Source organism: Phyllobates terribilis, unplaced genomic scaffold (genome assembly GCF_046119375.1).
Source record: "Phyllobates terribilis strain yellow unplaced genomic scaffold, ASM4611937v1 Scaffold_3__8_contigs__length_932513732, whole genome shotgun sequence".
Classification (NCBI taxonomy): Eukaryota; Metazoa; Chordata; class Amphibia; order Anura; family Dendrobatidae; genus Phyllobates; species Phyllobates terribilis.
The window spans coordinates 25042972-25059114 of NW_027362763.1; positions in this window are offsets into that span (position 1 = coordinate 25042972).

Sequence of the window (16143 nt, forward strand, 5' to 3'; positions counted from 1 at the left end):
GTAGCTCACAGAGAATTGCTCAGACTTCTAGGATTGTATGCAGCTCACAGAGCATTGCTCAGACTACTATGATTGTATGTAGCTCACAGACCATTGCTCAGACTACTATGATTGTATGTAGCTCACAGACCATTGCTCAGACTACTATGATTGTATGCAGCTCACAGAGCATTGCTCAGACTACTATGATTGTATGCAGCTCACAGAGGATTGCTCAGACTACTATGATTTTATGCAGATCACAGAGCATTGCTCAAACTACTATGATTGTATGCAACTCACAGAGGATTGCTCAGACTACTATGATTGTATGTAGCTCACAGAGCATTGCACAGAATACTATGATTGTATGCAGCTCACAGAGCATTGCTCAGACTACTATGATTGTATGCAGCTCACAGAGGATTGCTCAGACTACTATGATTGTATGTAGCTCACAGAGCATTGCACAGACTACTCTGATTGTATGTAGCTCACAGACCATTGCTCAGACTACTATGATTGTATGTAGCTCACAGAGCATTGCACAGACTACTATGATTGTATGTAGCTCACAGAGCATTGCTCAGACTACTATGATTGTATGTAGCTCACAGAGCATTGCTCAGACTACTATGATTGTATGTAGCTCACAGAGCATTGCACAGACTACTATGATTGTATGTAGCTCACAGAGTATTGCACAGACTACTATGATTGTATGCAGCTCACAGAGCATTGCTCAGACTACTATGATTGTATGTTGCTCACAGAGCATTGCTCAGACTACTATAATTGTATGTAGCTCACAGAGCATTGCTCAGACTACTATGATTGTATGTAGCTCACAGAGCATTGCTCAGACTACTATGATTGTATGTAGCTCACAGAGGATTGCTCAGACTACTATGATTGTATGCAGCTCACAGAGCATTGCTCAGACTACTATGATTGTATGCAGCTCACAGAGGATTGCTCAGACTACTATGATTGTATGCAGCTCACAGAGCATTGCTCAGACTACTATGATTGTATGCAGCTCACAGAGGATTGCTCAGACTACTATGATTGTATGTAGCTCAAAGAGCATTGCTCAGACTGCTATGATTGTATGCAGCTCACAGACCATTGCTCAGACTACTATGATTGTATGCAGCTCACAGAGCATTGCACAGACTACTATGATTGAATGCAGCTCACAGAGGATTGCTCAGACTACTATGATTGTATGCAGCTCACATACCATTGCTCAGACTACTATGATTGTATGTAGCTCACAGAGGATTGCTCAGACTACTATGATTGTATGCAGCTCACAGAGCATTGCTCAGACTACTATGATTGTATGCAGCTCACAGAGGATTGCTCAGACTACTATGATTGTATGTAGCTCAAAGAGCATTGCTCAGACTGCTATGATTGTATGCTGCTCACAGACCATTGCTCAGACTACTATGATTGTATGCAGCTCACAGAGCATTGCACAGACTACTATGATTGTATGCAGCTCACAGAGGATTGCTCAGACTACTATGATTGTATGTAGCTCACAGAGCATTGCTCAGACTACTATGATTGTATGCAGCTCACAGACCATTGCTCAGACTACTATGATTGTATGCAGCTCAGAGCATTGCTCAGACTACTATGATTGTATGCAGCTCACAGAGGATTGCTCAGACTACTATGATTGTATGCAGCTCACAGACCATTGCTCAGACTACTATGATTGTATGTAGCTCACAGAGGATTGCTCAGACTACTATGATTGTATGCAGCTCACAGAGCATTGCTCAGACTACTATGATTGTATGCAGCTCAAACAGGATTGCTCAGACTACTATGATTGTATGTAGCTCACAGAGCATTGCTCAGACTATTATGATTGTATGTAGCTCACAGAGGATTGCTCAGACTACTATGATTGTATGCAGCTCACAGACCATTGCTCAGACTACTATGATTGTATGTAACTCACAGACCATTGCTCAGACTACTATGATTGTATGTAACTCACAGACCATTGCTCAGACTACTATGATTGTATGCAGCTCACAGAGCATTGCTCAGACTACTATGATTGTATGCAGCTCACAGAGCATTGCTCAGACTATCTATGATTGTATGCAGCTCACAGAGGATTGCTCAGACTACTATGATTGTATGCAGCTCACAGAGCATTGCTCAGACTACTATGATTGTATGCAGCTCACAGAGGATTGCTCAGACTACTATGATTGTATGCAGCTCACAGAGCATTGCTCAGACTACTATGATTGTATGCAGCTCACAGAGGATTGCTCAGATTACTATGATTGTATGCAGCTCACAGAGCATTGCTCAGCCTACTATGATTGTATGTAGCTCACAGAGCATTCCTCAGACTACTATGATTGTATGTAGGTCACAGAGGATTGCTCAGACTACTATGATTGTATGTAGCTCACAGAGGATTGCTCAGACTACTATGATTGTATGTAGGTCACAGAGGATTGCTCAGACTACTATGATTGTATGTAGGTCACAGAGCATTGCTCAGACTACTATGATTGTATGCAGCTCACAGAGCATTGCTCAGACTACTATGATTGTATGCAGCTCACAGAGCAATGCTCAGACTACTATGATTGTATGCAGCTCACAGAGCATTGCTCAGACTACTATGATTGTAAATAGCTCACAGAGCATTGCTCAGACTACTATGATTGAATGTAGCTCACAGAGCATTGCTCAGACTACTATGATTGTATGTAGCTCACAGAGCATTGCTCAGACTACTATGATTGTACGTAGCTCACAGAGCATTGCTCAGACTATTATGATTGTACATAGCTCACAGAGCATTGCTCAGGCTACAATGATTGTATGTAGCTCACAGAGCATTGCTCAGACTACTATGATTGTATGTAGCTCACAGAGGATTGCTCAGGCTACTATGATTGTATGTAGCTCACAGAGGATTGCTCAGACTACTATGATTGTATGTAGCTCACAGAGCATCGCTCAGACTACTATGATTGTATGTAGCTCCCAGAGCATTGCTCAGACTACTATGATTGTATGTAGCTCACAGAGGATTGCTCAGGATACTATGATTGTATGTAGCTCACAGAGGATTGCTCAGACTACTATGATTGTATGTAGCTCACAGAGCATTGGTCAGACTACTATGATTGTATGTAGCTCACAGAGGATTAATCAGACTACTATGATTGTATGTAGCTCACAGAGCATTGCTCAGACTACTATGATTGTACGTAGCTCACAGAGCATTGCTCAGACTACTATGATTATATGCAGCTCACAGAGCATTGCTCAGACTATTATGATTGTATGTAGCTCACAGAGGATTGCTCAGACTACTATGATTGTATGCAGCTCACAGACCATTGCTCAGACTACTATGATTGTATGTAACTCACAGACCATTGCTCAGACTACTATGATTGTATGTAACTCACAGACCATTGCTCAGACTACTATGATTGTATGCAGCTCACAGAGCATTGCTCAGACTACTATGATTGTATGCAGCTCACAGAGCATTGCTCAGACTATCTATGATTGTATGCAGCTCACAGAGGATTGCTCAGACTACTATGATTGTATGCAGCTCACAGAGCATTGCTCAGACTACTATGATTGTATGCAGCTCACAGAGGATTGCTCAGACTACTATGATTGTATGCAGCTCACAGAGCATTGCTCAGACTACTATGATTGTATGCAGCTCACAGAGGATTGCTCAGATTACTATGATTGTATGCAGCTCACAGAGCATTGCTCAGCCTACTATGATTGTATGTAGCTCACAGAGCATTCCTCAGACTACTATGATTGTATGTAGGTCACAGAGGATTGCTCAGACTACTATGATTGTATGTAGCTCACAGAGGATTGCTCAGACTACTATGATTGTATGTAGGTCACAGAGGATTGCTCAGACTACTATGATTGTATGTAGGTCACAGAGCATTGCTCAGACTACTATGATTGTATGCAGCTCACAGAGCATTGCTCAGACTACTATGATTGTATGCAGCTCACAGAGCAATGCTCAGACTACTATGATTGTATGCAGCTCACAGAGCATTGCTCAGACTACTATGATTGTAAATAGCTCACAGAGCATTGCTCAGACTACTATGATTGAATGTAGCTCACAGAGCATTGCTCAGACTACTATGATTGTATGTAGCTCACAGAGCATTGCTCAGACTACTATGATTGTACGTAGCTCACAGAGCATTGCTCAGACTATTATGATTGTACATAGCTCACAGAGCATTGCTCAGGCTACAATGATTGTATGTAGCTCACAGAGCATTGCTCAGACTACTATGATTGTATGTAGCTCCCAGAGCATTGCTCAGACTACTATGATTGTATGTAGCTCACAGAGGATTGCTCAGGCTACTATGATTGTATGTAGCTCACAGAGGATTGCTCAGACTACTATGATTGTATGTAGCTCACAGAGCATCGCTCAGACTACTATGATTGTATGTAGCTCCCAGAGCATTGCTCAGACTACTATGATTGTATGTAGCTCACAGAGGATTGCTCAGGATACTATGATTGTATGTAGCTCACAGAGGATTGCTCAGACTACTATGATTGTATGTAGCTCACAGAGCATTGGTCAGACTACTATGATTGTATGTAGCTCACAGAGGATTAATCAGACTACTATGATTGTATGTAGCTCACAGAGCATTGCTCAGACTACTATGATTGTACGTAGCTCACAGAGCATTGCTCAGACTACTATGATTATATGCAGCTCACAGAGCATTGCTCAGATTACTATGATTGTATGCAGCTCACAGAGCATTGCTCAGACTACTATGATTGTATGTAGCTCACAGAGCATTGCTCAGACTACTATGATTGTATATAGCTCACAGAGGATTGCTCAGACTACTATGATTGTATGTAGCTCACAGAGCATTGCTCAGACTACTATGATTGTATGTAGCTCACAGAGCATTGCTCAGACTACTATGATTATATGCAGCTCACAGAGCATTGCTCAGATTACTATGATTGTATGTAGCTCACAGAGCATTGCTCAGACTACTATGATTGTATGCAGCTCACAGAGCATTGCTCAGACTACTATGATTGTATGCAGCTCACAGAGCATTGCTCAGACTACTATGATTGTATGTAGCTCACAGAGCATTGCTCAGGCTACTATGATTGTATGTAGCTCACAGAGCATTGCTCAGACTACTATGATTGTATGTAGCTCACAGAGGATTGCTCAGGCTACTATGATTGTATGTAGCTCACAGAGCATTGCTCAGACTACTATGATTGTGTGTAGCTCACAGAGGATTAATCAGACTACTATAATTGAATGTAGCTCACAGAGCATTGCTCAGACTACTATGATTGTATGTAGCTCACAGAGCATTGCTCAGACTACTATGATTGTACGTAGCTCACAGAGCATTGCTCAGACTATTATGATTGTACATAGCTCACAGAGCATTGCTCAGGCTACAATGATTGTATGTAGCTCACAGAGCATTGCTCAGACTACTATGATTGTATGTAGCTCCCAGAGCATTGCTCAGACTACTATGATTGTATGTAGCTCACAGAGGATTGCTCAGGCTACTATGATTGTATGTAGCTCACAGAGCATTGCTCAGGCTACTATGATTGTATGTAGCTCACAGAGCATTGCTCAGACTACTATGATTGTATGTAGCTCACAGAGGATTGCTCAGGCTACTATGATTGTATGTAGCTCACAGAGCATTGCTCAGACTACTATGATTGTATGTAGCTCACAGAGGATTAATCAGACTACTATGATTGTATGTAGCTCACAGAGCATTGCTCAGACTACTATGATTGTATGTAGCTCACAGAGCATTGCTCAGACTACTATGATTATATGCAGCTCACAGAGCATTGCTCAGACTACTATGATTGTATGTAGCTCACAGAGCATTGCTCAGACTACTATGATTGTATGTGGCTCACAGAGGATTGCTCAGACTACTATGATTGTATGTAGCTCCCAGAGCATTGCTCAGACTACTATGATTGTATGCAGCTCACAGAGCATTGCTCAGACGACTATGATTGCATGTAGCTCACAGAGCATTGCACAGACTACTATGATTGTATGTAGGTCACAGAGCATTGCTCAGACTACTATGATTGTATGTAGCTCACAGAGCATTGCACAGACTACTATGATTGTATGTAGCTCACAGAGCATTGCTCAGACTACTATGATTGTATGTAGATCACAGAGGATTGCTCAGACTACTCTGATTGTATGTAGCTCAGAGAGCATTGCTCAGACTACTATGATTGTATGTAGCTCACAGACCATTGCTCAGACTACTATGATTGTATGTAGCTCACAGACCATTGCTCAGACTACTATGATTGTATGTAGGTCACAGAGCATTGCACAGACTACTATGATTGTATGTAGCTCACAGAGGATTGCTCAGACTACTATGATTGTATGTAGCTCACAGAGGATTGCTCAGACTACTATGATTGTATGCAGCTCACAGAGGATTGCTCAGACTACTATGATTGTATGTAGCTCACAGAGCATTGCACAGACTACTATGATTTTATGTAGGTCACAGAGCATTGCACAGACTACTATGATTGTATGTAGCTCACAGAGCATTGCTCAGACTACTATGATTGTATGCAGCTCACAGAGCATTGCTCAGACTACTATGATTGTATGCAGCTCACAGAGCATTGCTCAGATTACTATGATTGTATATAGCTCACAGAGCATTGCTCAGACTACTATGATTGTATGTAGCTCACAGAGCATTGCTCAGACTACTATGATTGTATGCAGCTCACAGAGCATTGCTCAGACTACTATGATTGTATGTAGCTCACAGAGCATTGCTCAGACTACTATGATTGTATGTAGCTCACAGAGCATTGCTCAGACTACTATGATTGTATGTAGCTCACAGAGGATTGCTCAGACTACTATTATTGTATGTAGCTCACAGAGCATTGTACAGACTACTATGATTGTATGTAGCTCACAGAGCATTGCTCAGACTACTATGATTGTATGTAGCTCACAGAGGATTGCTCAGACTACTATGATTGTATGTAGCTCACAGAGCATTGCTCAGACTACTATGATTGTATGTAGCTCACAGACCATTGCTCAGACTACTATGATTGTATGTAGCTCACAGACCATTGCACAGACTACTATGATTGTATGTAGCTCACAGAGCATTGCTCAGACTACTATGATTGTATGTAGCTCACAGAGCATTGCTCAGACTACTATGATTGTATGTAGCTCACAGAGCATTGCTCAGACTACTATGATTGTATGTATCTCACAGAGGACTGCTCAGACTACTATGATTGTATGTAGCTCACAAAGAATTGCTCAGACTACTATGATTGTATGTAGCTCACAGAGCATGGCTGAGACTACTATGATTGTACGTAGCTCACAGAGCATTGCTCAGACTACTATGATTGTACGCAGCTCACAGAGCATTGCTCAGACTACTATGATTGTATGCAGCTCACAGAGGATTGCTCAGACTACTATGATTGTATGCAGCTCACAGAGCATTGCTCAGACTACTATGATTGTATGTAGCTCACAGAGGATTGCTCAGACTACTATGATTGTATGCAGCTCACAGAGCATTGCTCAGACTACTATGATTGTATGTAGCTCACAGAGGATTGCTCAGACTACTATGATTGTATGCAGCTCACAGAGAATTGCTCAGACTACTATGATTGTATGCAGCTCACAGAGCATTGCTCAGACTACTATGATTGTATGTAGCTCACAGAGCATTGCTCAGACTACTATGATTGTACGCAGCTCACAGAGTATTGCTCAGACTACTATGATTCTATGCAGCTCACAGAGGATTGCTCAGACTACTATGATTGTATGTAGCTCACAGAGCATTGCTCAGACTACTATGATTGTATGTAGCTCACAGAGCATTGCTCAGACTACTATGATTGTGTGTAGCTCACAGAGCATTGCTCAGACTACTATGATTGTATGTAGCTCACAGAGCATTGCTCAGACTACTATGATTGTATGTAGCTCACAGAGGATTGCTCAGACTACTATGATTGTATGCAGCTCACATAGCATTGCTCAGACTACTATGATTGTATGCAGCTCACAGAGCATTGCTCAGACTACTATGATTGTATGCAGCTCACAGAGGATTGCTCAGACTACTATGATTGTATGTAGCTCACAGAGCTTGCTCAGACTACTATGATTGTATGCAGCTCACAGAGGATTGCTCAGACTACTATGATTGTATGTAGCTCACAGAGCATTGCTCAGACTACTATGATTGTATGCAGCTCACAGAGCATTGCTCAGACGACTATGATTGTATGCAGCTCACAGAGCATTGCTCAGACTACTATGATTGTATTTAGCTCACAGAGCATTGCTCAGACTACTATGATTGTATGCAGCTCACAGAGGATTGCTCAGACTACTATGATTGTATGTAGCCCACAGAGCATTGCTCAGACTACTATGATTGTATGCAGCTCACAGACCATTGCTCAGACTACTATGATTGTATGTAGCTCACAGAGCATTGCTCAGACTACTATGATTGTATGCAGCTCACAGAGCATTGCTCAGACAACTATGATTGTATGCAGCTCACAGAGGATTGCTCAGACTACTATGATTGTATGCAGCTCACAGACCATTGCTCAGACTAATATGATTGTATGCAGCTCACAGACCATTGCTCAGACTACTATGATTGTATGCAGCTCACAGAGCATTGCTCAGACTACTATGATTGTATGCAGCTCACAGAGGATTGCTCAGACTACTATGATTGTATGCAGCTCACAGACCATTGCTCAGACTACTATGATTGTATGCAGCTCACAGAGGATTGCTCAGACTAATATGATTGTATGCAGCTCGCAGAGCATTGCACAGACTACTATGATTGTATGCAGTTCACAGAGGATTGCTCAGACTACTATGATTGTATGTAGCTCACAGAGCATTGCTCAGACTACTATGATAGTATGCAGCTCACAGACCATTGCTCAGACTACTATGATTGTATGCAGCTCACAGAGGATTGCTCAGACTACTATGATTGTATGCAGCTCACAGAGCATTGCACAGACTACTATGATTGTATGCAGCTCACAGACCATTGCTCAGACTACTATGATTGTAAGCAGCTCACAGAGCATTGCTCAGACTACTATGATTGTATGTAGCTCACAGAGAATTGCTCAGACTTCTAGGATTGTATGCAGCTCACAGAGCATTGCTCAGACTACTATGATTGTATGTAGCTCACAGACCATTGCTCAGACTACTATGATTGTATGTAGCTCACAGACCATTGCTCAGACTACTATGATTGTATGCAGCTCACAGAGCATTGCTCAGACTACTATGATTGTATGCAGCTCACAGAGGATTGCTCAGACTACTCTGATTGTATGCAGATCACAGAGCATTGCTCAAACTACTATGATTGTATGCAACTCACAGAGGATTGCTCAGACTACTATGATTGTATGTAGCTCACAGAGCATTGCACAGAATACTATGATTGTATGCAGCTCACAGAGCATTGCTCAGACTACTATGATTGTATGCAGCTCACAGAGGATTGCTCAGACTACTATGATTGTATGCAGCTCACAGAGGATTGCTCAGACTACTATGATTGTATGTAGCTCACAGAGCTTTGCACAGACTACTCTGATTGTATGTAGCTCACAGACCATTGCTCAGACTACTATGATTGTATGTAGCTCACAGAGCATTGCACAGACTACTATGATTGTATGTAGCTCACAGAGCATTGCTCAGACTACTATGATTGTATGTAGCTCACAGAGCATTGCTCAGACTACTATGATTGTATGTAGCTCACAGAGCATTGCACAGACTACTATGATTGTATGTAGCTCACAGAGTATTGCACATACTACTATGATTGTATGCAGCTCACAGAGCATTGCTCAGACTACTATGATTGTATGTTGCTCACAGAGCATTGCTCAGACTACTATAATTGTATGTAGCTCACAGAGCATTGCTCAGACTACTATGATTGTATGTAGCTCACAGAGGATTGCTCAGACTACTATGATTGTTTGTAGCTCACAGAGCATTGCTCAGACTACTATGATTGTATGTAGCTCACAGAGGATTGCTCAGACTACTATGATTGTATGCAGCTCACAGAGCATTGCTCAGACTACTATGATTGTATGCAGCTCACAGAGGATTGCTCAGACTACTATGATTGTATGCAGCTCACAGAGCATTGCTCAGACTACTATGATTGTATGCAGCTCACAGAGGATTGCTCAGACTACTATGATTGTATGTAGCTCAAAGAGCATTGCTCAGACTGCTATGATTGTATGCAGCTCACAGACCATTGCTCAGACTACTATGATTGTATGCAGCTCACAGAGCATTGCACAGACTACTATGATTGAATGCAGCTCACAGAGGATTGCTCAGACTACTATGATTGTATGCAGCTCACATACCATTGCTCAGACTACTATGATTGTATGTAGCTCACAGAGGATTGCTCAGACTACTATGATTGTATGCAGCTCACAGAGCATTGCTCAGACTACTATGATTGTATGCAGCTCACAGAGGATTGCTCAGACTACTATGATTGTATGTAGCTCAAAGAGCATTGCTCAGACTGCTATGATTGTATGCAGCTCACAGACCATTGCTCAGACTACTATGATTGTATGCAGCTCACAGAGCATTGCACAGACTACTATGATTGTATGCAGCTCACAGAGGATTGCTCAGACTACTATGATTGTATGTAGCTCACAGAGCATTGCTCAGACTACTATGATTGTATGCAGCTCACAGACCATTGCTCAGACTACTATGATTGTATGCAGCTCAGAGCATTGCTCAGACTACTATGATTGTATGCAGCTCACAGAGGATTGCTCAGACTACTATGATTGTATGCAGCTCACAGACCATTGCTCAGACTACTATGATTGTATGTAGCTCACAGAGGATTGCTCAGACTACTATGATTGTATGCAGCTCACAGAGCATTGCTCAGACTACTATGATTGTATGCAGCTCACAGAGGATTGCTCAGACTACTATGATTGTATGTAGCTCACAGAGCATTGCTCAGACTATTATGATTGTATGTAGCTCACAGAGGATTGCTCAGACTACTATGATTGTATGCAGCTCACAGACCATTGCTCAGACTACTATGATTGTATGTAACTCACAGACCATTGCTCAGACTACTATGATTGTATGTAACTCACAGACCATTGCTCAGACTACTATGATTGTATGCAGCTCACAGAGCATTGCTCAGACTACTATGATTGTATGCAGCTCACAGAGCATTGCTCAGACTATCTATGATTGTATGCAGCTCACAGAGGATTGCTCAGACTACTATGATTGTATGCAGCTCACAGAGCATTGCTCAGACTACTATGATTGTATGCAGCTCACAGAGGATTGCTCAGACTACTATGATTGTATGCAGATCACAGAGCATTGCTCAGACTACTATGATTGTATGCAGCTCACAGAGGATTGCTCAGATTACTATGATTGTATGCAGCTCACAGAGCATTGCTCAGCCTACTATGATTGTATGTAGCTCACAGAGCATTGCTGAGACTACTATGATTGTATGTAGGTCACAGAGGATTGCTCAGACTACTATGATTGTATGTAGCTCACAGAGGATTGCTCAGACTACTATGATTGTATGTAGGTCACAGAGGATTGCTCAGACTACTATGATTGTATGTAGGTCACAGAGCATTGCTCAGACTACTATGATTGTATGCAGCTCACAGAGCATTGCTCAGACTACTATGATTGTATGCAGCTCACAGAGCAATGCTCAGACTACTATGATTGTATGCAGCTCACAGAGCATTGCTCAGACTACTATGATTGTAAATAGCTCACAGAGCATTGCTCAACTACTATGATTGAATGTAGCTCACAGAGCATTGCTCAGACTACTATGATTGTATGTAGCTCACAGAGCATTGCTCAGACTACTATGATTGTACGTAGCTCACAGAGCATTGCTCAGACTATTATGATTGTACATAGCTCACAGAGCATTGCTCAGACGACTATGATTGTATGTAGCTCCCAGAGCATTGCTCAGACTACTATGATTGTATGTAGCTCACAGAGGATTGCTCAGACTACTATGATTGTATGTAGCTCACAGAGGATTGCTCAGCCTACTATGATTATATGCAGCTCACAGAGCATTGCTCAGACTACTATGATTGTATGTAGCTCACAGAGCATCGCTCAGACTACTATGATTGTATGTAGCTCCCAGAGCATTGCTCAGACTACTATGATTGTATGTAGCTCACAGAGGATTGCTCAGGATACTATGATTGTATGTAGCTCACAGAGGATTGCTCAGACTACTATGATTGTATTTAGCTCACAGAGCATTGGTCAGACTACTATGATTGTATGTAGCTTACAGAGGATTAATCAGACTACTATGATTGTATGTAGCTCACAGAGCATTGCTCAGACTACTATGATTGTACGTAGCTCACAGAGCATTGCTCAGACTACTATCATTGTATGCAGCTCACAGAGCATTGCTCAGACTACTATGATTGTATGTAGCTCACAGAGCATGGCTGAGACTACTATGATTGTATGTAGCTCACAGAGCATTGCTCAGACTACTATGATTGTATATAGCTCACAGAGGATTGCTCAGACTACTATGATTGTATGTAGCTCACAGAGCATTGCTCAGACTACTATGATTGTATGTAGCTCACAGAGCATTGCTCAGACTACTATGATTATATGCAGCTCACAGAGCATTGCTCAGATTACTATGATTGCATGTAGCTCACAGAGCATTGCACAGACTACTATGATTGTATGTAGGTCACAGAGCATTGCTCAGACTACTATGATTGTATGTAGCTCACAGAGCATTGCACAGACTACTATGATTGTATGTAGCTCACAGAGCATTGCTCAGACTACTATGATTGTATGTAGATCACAGAGGATTGCTCAGACTACTCTGATTGTATGTAGCTCAGAGAGCATTGCTCAGACTACTATGATTGTATGTAGCTCACAGACCATTGCTCAGACTACTATGATTGTATGTAGCTCACAGACCATTGCTCAGACTACTATGATTGTATGTAGGTCACAGAGCATTGCACAGACTACTATGATTGTATGTAGCTCACAGAGGATTGCTCAGACTACTATGATTGTATGTAGCTCACAGAGCATTGCTCAGACTACTATGATTGTATGCAGCTCACAGAGCATTGCTCAGACTACTATGATTGTATGTAGCTCACAGAGCATTGCTCAGACTACTATGATTGTATGCAGCTCACAGAGCATTGCTCAGACTACTATGATTGTATGTAGCTCACAGAGCATTGCTCAGACTACTATGATTGTATGTAGCTCACAGAGCATTGCTCAGACTACTATGATTGTATGTAGCTCACAGAGGATTGCTCAGACTACTAATATTGTATGTAGCTCACAGAGCATTGCACAGACTACTATGATTGTATGTAGCTCACAGAGCATTGCTCAGACTACTATGATTGTATGTAGCTCACAGAGGATTGCTCAGACTACTATGATTGTATGTAGCTCACAGAGCATTGCTCAGACTACTATGATTGTATGTAGCTCACAGACCATTGCACAGACTACTATGATTGTATGTAGCTCACAGAGCATTGCTCAGACTACTATGATTGTATGTAGCTCACAGAGGATTGCTCAGACTACTATGATTGTATGTAGCTCACAGAGCATTGCTCAGACTACTATGATTGTATGTAGCTCACAGACCATTGCACAGACTACTATGATTGTATGTAGCTCACAGAGGATTGCTCAGACTACTATGATTGTATGTAGCTCACAGAGGATTGCTCAGACTACTATTATTGTATGTAGCTCACAGAGCATTGCACAGACTACTATGATTGTATGTAGCTCACAGAGCATTGCTCAGACTACTATGATTGTATGTAGCTCACAGAGGATTGCTCAGACTACTATGATTGTATGTAGCTCACAGACCATTGCTCAGACTACTATGATTGTATGTAGCTCACAGACCATTTCACAGACTACTATGATTGTATGTAGCTCACAGAGCATTGCTCAGACTACTATGATTGTATGTAGCTCACAGAGCATTGCTCAGACTACTATGATTGTATGTAGCTCACAGAGCATTGCTCAGACTACTATGATTGTATGTATCTCACAGAGGACTGCTCAGACTACTATGATTGTATGTAGCTCACAAAGCATTGCTCAGACTACTATGATTGTATGTAGCTCACAGAGCATGGCTGAGACTACTATGATTGTACGTAGCTCACAGAGCATTGCTCAGACTACTATGATTGTACGCAGCTCACAGAGCATTGCTCAGACTACTATGATTGTATGCAGCTCACAGAGGATTGCTCAGACTACTATGATTGTATGCAGCTCACAGAGCATTGCTCAGACTACTATGATTGTATGTAGCTCACAGAGGATTGCTCAGACTACTATGATTGTATGCAGCTCACAGAGCATTGCTCAGACTACTATGATTGTATGTAGCTCACAGAGGATTGCTCAGACTACTATGATTGTATGCAGCTCACAGAGAATTGCTCAGACTACTATGATTGTATGCAGCTCACAGAGCATTGCTCAGACTACTATGATTGTATGTAGCTCACAGAGCATTGCTCAGACTACTATGATTGTATGTAGCTCACAGAGCATTGCTCAGACTACTATGATTGTATGTAGCTCACAGAGAATTGCTCAGACTACTATGATTGTATGCAGCTCACAGAGCATTGCTCAGACTACTATGATTGTATGTAGCTCACAGAGGATTGCTCAGACTACTATGATTGTATGTAGCTCACAGAGCATTGCTCAGACTACTATGATTGTATGTAGCTCACAGAGCATTGCTCAGACTACTATGATTGTGTGTAGCTCACAGAGCATTGCTCAGACTACTATGATTGTATGTAGCTCACAGAGCATTGCTCAGACTACTATGATTGTACGTAGCTCACAGAGGATTGCTCAGACTACTATGATTGTATGTAGCCCACAGAGCATTGCTCAGACTACTATGATTGTATGCAGCTCACATAGCATTGCTCAGACTACTATGATTGTATGCAGCTCACAGAGCATTGCTCAGACTACTATGATTGTATGCAGCTCACAGAGGATTGCTCAGACGACTATGATTGTATGTAGCTCACAGAGCATTGCTCAGACTACTATGATTGTATGCAGCTCACAGAGGATTGCTCAGACTACTATGATTGTATGCAGCTCACAGAGCATTGCTCAGACTACTATGATTGTATGCAGCTCACAGAGCATTGCTCAGACGACTATGATTGTATTTAGCTCACAGAGCATTGCTCAGACTACTATGATTGTATTTAGCTCACAGAGCATTGCTCAGACTACTATGATTGTATGCAGCTCACAGAGGATTGCTCAGACTACTATGATTGTATGTAGCCCACAGAGCATTGCTCAGACTACTATGATTGTATGCAGCTCACAGACCATTGCTCAGACTACTATGATTGTATGTAGCTCACAGAGCATTGCTCAGACTACTATGATTGTATGCAGCTCACAGAGCATTGCTCAGACAACTATGATTGTATTCAGCTCACAGAGGATTGCTCAGACTACTATGATTGTATGCAGCTCACAGACCATTGCTCAGACTAATATGATTGTATGCAGCTCACAGACCATTGCTCAGACTACTATGATTGTATGCAGCTCACAGAGCATTGCTCAGACTACTATGATTGTATGCAGCTCACAGAGGATTGCTCAGACTACTATGATTGTATGCAGCTCACAGACCATTGCTCAGACTACTATGATTGTATGCAGCTCACAGAGGATTGCTCAGACTAATATGATTGTATGCAGCTCGCAGAGCATTGCTCAGACTACTATGATTGTATGCAGTTCACAGAGGATTGCTCAGACTACTATGATTGTATGTAGCTCACAGAGCATTGCTCAGACTACTATGATAGTAT